The sequence below is a fragment of the Austrofundulus limnaeus genome, unplaced genomic scaffold (genome assembly GCF_001266775.1).
Source record: "Austrofundulus limnaeus strain Quisiro unplaced genomic scaffold, Austrofundulus_limnaeus-1.0 Scaffold65, whole genome shotgun sequence".
NCBI classification, from domain to species: domain Eukaryota; kingdom Metazoa; phylum Chordata; class Actinopteri; order Cyprinodontiformes; family Rivulidae; genus Austrofundulus; species Austrofundulus limnaeus.
Window position 1 is genome coordinate 1,850,150 of NW_013952467.1, and position 8,916 is coordinate 1,859,065.

At 39.7% G+C, this 8,916-nt stretch overlaps 1 long non-coding RNA gene across 1 annotated transcript in view; it reads right to left on the minus strand.

Moving 5' to 3' along the window:
* LOC106518744 (uncharacterized) overlaps positions 1-7,172 on the minus strand; it is a 15,679-nt gene extending 8,507 nt beyond the window's left edge. Inside the window, exon 1 of the long non-coding RNA XR_001310357.1 lies at positions 7,158-7,172. This is a non-coding gene — a long non-coding RNA (uncharacterized LOC106518744). The remainder of the gene's footprint in view (positions 1-7,157) is intronic.
* Between the last annotated feature and the right edge of the window lie 1,744 nt (positions 7,173-8,916).

Genomic DNA, 8,916 nt, shown 5'->3' on the forward strand with positions numbered 1-8,916 from the left:
AAAAAAAAAAAACATAGCCACAAGTCTGCTGATTATCTGCAGCCTTCTGTGGAGAGGAAAGACAAAGCCCTCTGATAATAAGGAAACTGAGTGATCCTGCACACGTGTCATTATTTCCACACACACTGGCTCTGAAAGTGTTTTCCTTTAAAAAATAAAAAGATGCTTCAAAACTGGACCGCTAAAGACATAATTTAAATAAGGCCTCTTGAAACAGGACAAGAGAAGTGATTAATAATGATTCACATTAAGGACCGGGAAAGATTTAGTCCTGTGTGAAAATTTTGAGTCTTCACTACTGTTGCTTCTGAAGAGACTGGTGCTTTTGTTCTCTTGACAAAAGGCTATGTGTTTGTGTGTMAGCAAAATATCTCACAAAACAAGAATTTGAATGAAACTTTAGGAAACAAAACCTTGGATGTGTATTCACAACAGAGATATATAAAGCACTTTAAAGAAAAAAACTTAGTAAAAGTAAAAATACCTTAACAAAACCGACTGGTAAAAATAAATTCCACCATAAAGCACTTAAGTTAAAATCATAAAACTGCCCACAATAATTGGGAAAGTAAAATTACTTTTGCACACTAAGAAATAAAGTGTTGAATTTACATGACCAAGCCGGTTCCCCCTAGAACAAGCTGTAAAGACAAATGTCTTTACATTTGTAAAGATTTACAAACGTACTTTTAAATGTACTTGTAACTTGTTTTAGGGGAACCAGTTGGCATAAAGTAACGTGTTTAAGTAAATTCAACACTTTGTATTTCAGAGTACATAATAAACAACTCCTTTCATGATGAGTTCGGTCTGATTTAAACTTTTAACATGTCACTAGGTGTTAAATGTTAAATTAAAGAAGTAAAAGCATCATTTTTATGTTTTGAGTGTAATTAAATTAAAGCAAAAGTTACGACTAAAAACACTTTAAAATTGCAAATCCTCAAATAAATGTACTTTATTACTATGCACCTCTGATTTGCTGCTGATGAACCTTTGGGACCTGATACAAGCTCACAAATTATACAATTTCTATTAATCACACATTGCATCACAGAAATGGCACACATGATTTTTGTCACCAAGTACTATTATACAGTATATCATAACATTACAAATGTGAGCATATTGTATGAGTTTAAAAACCTTCATCTTCATAGTATCTGCTCAAGTTTACTTGAGTGAATAAAATTTTTGGTAAAAATTAAGGTGTGGAAGCTGAAAAGGTGAGAACTTGAAGAATGCGGGAGCAACTCTGAGGTATCACAAGAATCATACCTTTGGTGTTTCAAAAAAAATGGTGATCTCTTGTTTCTTTTTTCGTTAAGACTGTGAGTTTTTGTCTGTGGACATTTGTCCTCACACCAAACCTTTGGAGTCAACCCAATTCAAGATGGCCACCACTGCTAATCAACATTACCAAACACAAAAATGGCTGTAAYTTTGTCAGTTTCACAGATACTGAGCTACAATTTGGCGTGGTGGTAGCAGAGAGTCATTTACAACACATACTCTGAGTGCTAACAGATTGTACAATATCTTGCAATTTTGCATGAGAATGCGCATATGGTTATTTTCATTATTTTCCTCCAAACTCACTAAAAACTGTTATTTCTCAACAAAAAGATCCAATGTAGTTTGATAGACGACGGGCAACGTGCATTCTTTCAAGTAACGCTTGACTTTTAATTTAAACCAGTCTTGAACAATAGTTCTTCAGGCTTTTTCTTTGTACCTCAACTGCTGTAAAGTTATTAGCAGTGGCCTAAAACACTGGTGTCCTGGAGGGTTATGATCCTGCAAGTTTTCGATGTTTCTCTACTCTGACTCACCTGATTTGATTGAATGAGTGATTAACATGTTTCTGTAGAAGTTAAGGACTTATAAAGAGCAGGGAAACAACTAAACCATGCAGGATGGTGGCCCTCCAGGACCAGGATTGTATGCCACAGGCCTAAAACATTTGCAGAGTACCACTGTCTATATCATCCCTTTGTTTCATTAAGTTACTAAATTAATTTCTCTGCTGCCATTGTCCAAATCAAATTTTGAAACATTTGCTCAGCGTTCTCCATCTGATGCCTTAACATAGACAAATGAAGGCTCCATTCAAACAACAGACGGACAACAGCTTGTGAACTCCCAATTTCTAGCAAAAATGAAGCGAGTAATGATGATACCTCGACGAGGCCCCGTCTGACTGCAGTTCTCATGATGGTATTGATCAAAATGGCCACATGAATGATTGCATGGCTTGGATTATTGATGGTCGCGAGGAGAACGAGTGTAATTAAATAGTCCCCTGTGTGTGCTCGGGTCACCCTGATGGCTATCAGCATTAAACAGGAGGTGGGCAGGGGGGGACGAGATACAGATCAATAGTAACGTGTCGGATTTCAAAACTGTAAATTGTGTCAAAGGAAATCATCGAGACCAAAAGGTTCAGGCTGTCATTCCTCCCCTCCCGCCCCCACATGTTTAGCAGAACCGACTTCATCAAATCAAGAACGACGCCATCAAACGTGAGGTAATTCTTCTTCATCGGAGCTAATTTTCTGTCATGTTCTCGTGTCACACATATGTCCAAATCTTCTTTTCGCACCCCCCCCCACCCCTCGCTGGGCCTGCATGGTGACCTCCTCCATCATCCGCAGCAGAGAAGGACTTTGATTCCCATTTCAGCGCCTCGTCTCATCCATCTCCCACATCCCTCCATTGTCTGAGGCCGCATTTAAATGACAGTGATACATACGGCACATTACAAAGACAAAAGGTCGCGTTTTTGCTAGCGTAAAAGCCGTGACAAGACCATGCTGTGGCTCGCTGCATAAAAAATTCATCTTTTTTTTTCTTTTAGGTAACCCCCTAATGACGGCATCCAGAGACTTAACCGGCTGAGGGGTGTACGGGGATCCCATTAAAATGCACTACAGAAAATGAGATTTGGGGGAGCCCTGTGAAAAACCATGCATGTAATCATCTCTCTTCCTCTCTCAGTTTATCTGCAAAGGATTTGGAGGCAGCTTTGGTTCCCCCACCACCCCTGCACCTCAACACCACCCCCACCCCCCCCGATACCACATATTAATATTCATAGAGAAGACTCTCTCCTTGCTGTTGCTGCCCGTGGCCCACAGACTTGGCTGATTAGGAATTTGGAAGATGGCYGAATCTCTTCAGAGCCTCTGCAAACCGACTGTGTCACACATCCTCCCTGAAACAGTGTTTGTGCATCTTTGTTGTCAGCAAACTATCCCCCCCCCCACCCCCACACTTTTTTTTTGGTTAGTTGCCTGTTTTTCAACCGTGGCACATTCACGCCTCAGTGCTGCAGCGTGAGTGCACGGGCCAACGGGTTGATGGTGCGGCTTGTTATGGTCAAAATCACCACGGTGGAGTGAGTCAGAGCGAAACAGAGTGCTCCACTTTCCTGCTCCGGTTCATGATGAACTCTAAAGACACAAAGAGGAGGTGAGTCATGTCTCCCATGAGCAGCTTTAGTGATTACATGCTTTATGTTTTGAAGTTCACCTTGCAGAACAAGAAACTATGGCAACACAATCCTGAACACTTTCTGCACTATTTTTACCCTCTCCAAAGTAATCATACTAAAACTGTAATTTTAGTAAAATAGTATTTACATGGACCACAATGAAATCCAGTCAAAACTAATCAATATTTCTGAGGTTTGGTAAGACAATTATCGCCTTTCCTCAGAACCCTAAACTGTTCCTTCATACTAGTTTGGTTTCCCACCTTTTTCTTCAGTCATTTCTCGTCCTGGTCCTTCAGCTGTGACAGATGCCAGATGTTGGTCCAAATGCATTATGCAAAACTTCCAGCTGTCTCTCCACACAGTGTGCTCAGGTTCACACGTACACTCTAATGCAGCACAACGCAACTTTTCTCCAAAGTTTTCCCTGACTCAAAAGCATAAAGCCCACTCAGTGTGTAGCAGATAAAAATAAAAACACTCAGATTAGCAGATTGTTAAAAACAAAAGAGGTTATTTAAAAGATAAATAAAAAAGGATGCTCTTTGTCATGAGGGGTATGGCTGTCTCATTCAAGGAGAAAGCTATGCCTTATGAATAAAAAAAATAAAGAATTTGTGAACTGAAACCTTTTATTGGCAGATGCATTTCCTTATCTGTGTCATGGTTTGAAAGAGAGATGGACCCAAGAATGCAGATTAAGACAAGCTGCTCAAAGGAACTAAAAAGCGGAGAACAGGACAGAGCGTGATGCACAATGCCAGACTGCAGATGGACTGGGAGAATAAGCTTAATAAAGCTGGAACTGATGAGGAAACATGTGGGACTAATGAGCACAGGGAACAGGTGTGAGTGGGCGGGGCAGGGCAGAGGAGAAATGAACCGGTGGCTCAGGGAACTGGAGAAAATGTAGGAAATAACATGAAAACACAAAGAGCAGCATGACTAACATGAGAACTAAATAGTAGGGTTGGTCATAATCGTATCGTGTGCAATTAATRGTCAGAAAAACATTAATCGATTATTTTTTTGGCACTTGACAATTAATACGATTAATGCCACCAGGCAGACTGGAGTTTTCTCCAAACAGTCCACTCAGTGCTCCTCTCCGCTTCAAATATGACAAACATGAAGAAAAATTCTGTATTTTATTTATATATCAACAATTTAAAATTTGATGTATAGCCTGAAGTCTGTAATTTTGACACAATTTGGAACAGATTTTTACAAAGAGCAAATCTTTCCCACTAAATTGGTCATGTGACCAGGACATAAGGGTGTCCAGGGACTCCAGGGGATTAATTGTCAAAATAATCGTTATCGGCTAAACACCACAATTAATTGTGATAAAACTTTTTTGCCAATATCACCCAACCCTACTAAATGGACAAAAATAAAAAGCTGCAAGAAAATCAGAATCTGATTTATTTCAAGTCTCTTTATGCTGTAGCTCTGCGCAGCTACAAGTATAACGATGCAAAGTTCAACTTAAAGCAACTTTTTATTTCTACAAGTTTATCAAAAACACTTGTAAAAATGGACTTGATTTGAGTGTCACAGTCTGCTGCCAAGGGGCCTCCACCATGACACAAATAAAATGACATCATCAAATACTTTAATTTACCCGTCAAGCACCTGTTGCTTCAGTCCGTTTCTGTCGTTTAAATCTAAACGTTATATTAATGTCAGAAAGTTACAAAACTCTGGATACAGACCAGGAGATGCATTTAACTGCACAACAGCTTACACACAACCAACAATGTGTTTAAATGCTTCACATTGATGAAGATTTCTGCTCCTGCTCGAGGCTGCAGACAGACAGGAAACACGAGGAGAAGCAAAATAGTTCACACGCTGCAAATTACAGGATGAGAGTTTGAAACCGCGAAGCCACACGAGCACTTTCTCATTATAGTTTGAAGTTGGCTCGGTGTGTTTAACGGCGTTAAAAACTAATACAGAAAAGATGACAGCATGGCTAGTGTAATATTTTCTCGCACAGATATCCGTTAAAGGCTGAAATGTTTGGCTAAAGCCTCTGCAAACATTGGCCCGAGGGCCGTGTGACCCTCTTCTGCAGAATACACTCGAGTGAGTTGAGAGCTCGAGTTTGTGCTCTCTCTCTCTCTCTCTCTCTCTCACCGCTCTCCTCTTTCACATGTAAATGAGTCTTTAATCTCCGCTGTTCTAATAGACAACCATGGCAACCAAGGCAGGCCTAATGAGGCAGAGGCGCAGGTTCAAATCTGCCTGCACGCCGGCCCCCACTCACACCGTCAACAGTTTAAACAAACACCGACGCGCACCTTTCAGCTCGCTGCGCACACACTTACATCCACATGTAAATCACGGTCTGTTATTTTAACACCTTCATTAGCATGTCAACAACACACCGAGCAGAAATCCCATGAATGTTGCTTGATTTGGCTGCTGCGGGCTGAAAAATGAGCGACGGAGGGCAACTTTAAGTACGTATGTTTGTCGATCACTTGTTGGGATAATTAATATATTCAAATGAGGTGATACATTATTTATGGAGCAGATTAAAAAACCCGAGCGCTACGCTTCAGACGATGAAGTTGCAGCATTTAGTGGAAGTCGGTGTTAAAAATACGAGGGGAAATGAATAATGAAACCCACAGCAGAGTTTAAAGGACCGAAATAACTGAGATGGAGGTAAAGACGAGGCACAAACAARGCTGATGAGACTGTAAATACTCTCCCAGAAAGCATTGCAACAGCGACCGTCTTCATCCGAAAGCGGCACTGACGCTGCAGCCTGATGTTGACTGTAATTTACAGAAACACAGAACATGTGTTTTCAGAACGGTTCTGCCCGCAGACGAGGCTGCAGCTCAAAACCTCAAACGCACACGTGCACCACACAGGGTGGGAGAGAGCGGCGTGTTTGCGTGTGTGTTCACCATTTGTGAACAACAACACAGAAGACGTGTGCAACAATTAGCTCCTGAGAGGACCTTTTACCCTTCAAATACTGTTTTAATGGGTATTTGTGGACCTTTTGTACTTTAACCCTCCCAGGTTTCCTGACACACACAAACACATGAACACATGCTGGAAATGGTGTTTAGTAAAAGCATTCATTTCAACGAGACATTTTCAGGAACATTACTCGAAGCTATACACCCTAAAAAAAAATAATAAAATCAAGCTTCAACCATGTTTGCATGAATCCTATTCTAACTCCAGAGCCCTGATGTTGTAGTCGTCACACACACACACACGGACAAATTTCTGAAAACGTGAACACACTCCGGTCATGCACACAGAGATAAAAGCTATCTATGGAAGGAGAAACATGCATGTTTTTATGCAACACAAGGACTAACCATCCAAGTTGCATGATGAGATATCATCAGAAAATAASCAGCTCTGGTATTTTCTGGAGATATCATTGGTTACAATTCGATCTCGGATGTGCTGAAGATGTGTCGAAGTTTACTTCTTCTTTAGAACTTGAGTTTTTTTTTACTAAATGGTAGCTCAAAACACATTTGTTAGAATTATCTTCATGAAGCGGCCTTACAGACTTTGATTTGATCAGGAAAGGTTCACAGCTTTCATAGTGGGTTTCTACTTGTAGCTCTTTCAAGATTTCACTTGAAGAAATAGAGTTTAGTTCTGATAAGATTCAATAACTAACCATTGTAGTGCAGGGCGTCTGCAACCTGTGGCTCTTTGGTCCCACTGCAGCGGCTCTTTGAAGCTTTGACCAAATCTAAAGTTAGATTAAAATTTTAGTTTTCAAATTTGTGATCAATAACACAAGCAGTGAAACATGATTGGATCAAGTTAGTTTGTTGGCCACTTCAGTAATCCAACTTCTAGCCTTAAAGTATGGTCCAAATCTAACAGGGTTACCTTTAAATACCTTCAAGACAAGACTAGATGATAATAATAATAATAATAATAACAACAATAATAACAACAATAACAATAATAATAATAACAATAACAACAACAACAACAACAACAACAACAACAATAATAATAATAATAATAATAATAATGAGAAGAAGAAGAAGAATAAAAAGAATAAGAATAAGAAAAATAAGAAGATGAAGAAGAAGAAGATGAAGAATGGCTGCATGTAGTTCAGTTTTAGTTTGTATTAGATGCAGTATGAACTATGTACAGTTCTTTTCTTGTTTACGGTCTTTTCTTTTGTCCTAAAATGCAGAAATAATAATAAACAGTAAAATCTGCCATAGTTTTAATCACCCCACTGACTGGAAAATCCACCCATCTACAAACTCAAGGTGGCCCACGGGCCACCACTTGATAATCACAGCTGTAGCGTATTTTGCAGCTCCAGACACATTTTATTAGTGAGCCGAGGAGCAGACATGTTTGCTTTGATTCTAAAGGTTGCAGACCCCTGCACTAGTCTAATAAGAGCCAAGACCAAAGTGAGTTGCTGCCATTTTAAAACATTTCCAGTTTCCACATTGGTTCATGCAAAAGCTATTTTATYAACCTGTACTTGGTCAGTTTCACGTTACACAGTTCCTGCAGCAGAAATATTATGATAATCCTCCAGGAAGTGCCCCAGGCTGTACCAGGAGTGTACAGCTATTTGCTGCTACTTGTATTTTCTTATAAAAAAACATATTTTTTCATGTAAATAACCTATTTTAGGATATTAACAACCTAATTTGGTCTTGGCATAGCTTGGACCACCTTAGTTTGTTAATCTGGTCAAAAAGAAACTTCCCTTTTTTAAATTAAGGCCCTTCAGAGGTGCTCCTAATTAGTTTTGTAAAAAGATGACTTAAAAAATAAACTAAAATCATYCAGTTTCAGCTGACTTGCTTGGTTTACATGTGTTTTGTCAAGTAAGAGTTTGTTTTTTTCTTTACTTTCAACTGCYTTCCAGCAGAAAGGAACCCTGAAACCGTATAAGAATCACCCTATTTGAAACATTTCGGTTTCGTCACACAGGAAACAGATGTCGTCACGCTCCTACATCACCTTTTATGGTAATTATTCTTTGTACAGCGACACAGTGCCATCACCTCGCGCGGGGGTCTGTTGCTGCACCAACCTAATTAGCAATTAACAAATCGTATAGTCCTGAAAACACGGGCTGCTGGGATTCACTGGGGAACAGAGGCTGTCAGAAAGGAAAGAAAGAAAAGTTGAGTATTGCCACTCTTCTTTGAGGCACATGTAACACATGGAGATATTATTTGCATGTTAATAAAAAAAAAAAAGCGAGTTCTTGTTTCTTTTGTTCGTGGKTGTGTTGTTTTGTCTCAACAGAAASGGGGTAGTTGGTGGAAAACAGAACATTCTCCGTCTTTGGTGCAATGTTTTTTTTTTTGCCCTGAGGCCCAACACAATTAACACCCACTGCCAACTAGTAGGGTCTAAGTGTGTGTGTGTGTGTGTGTGTGTGTGTG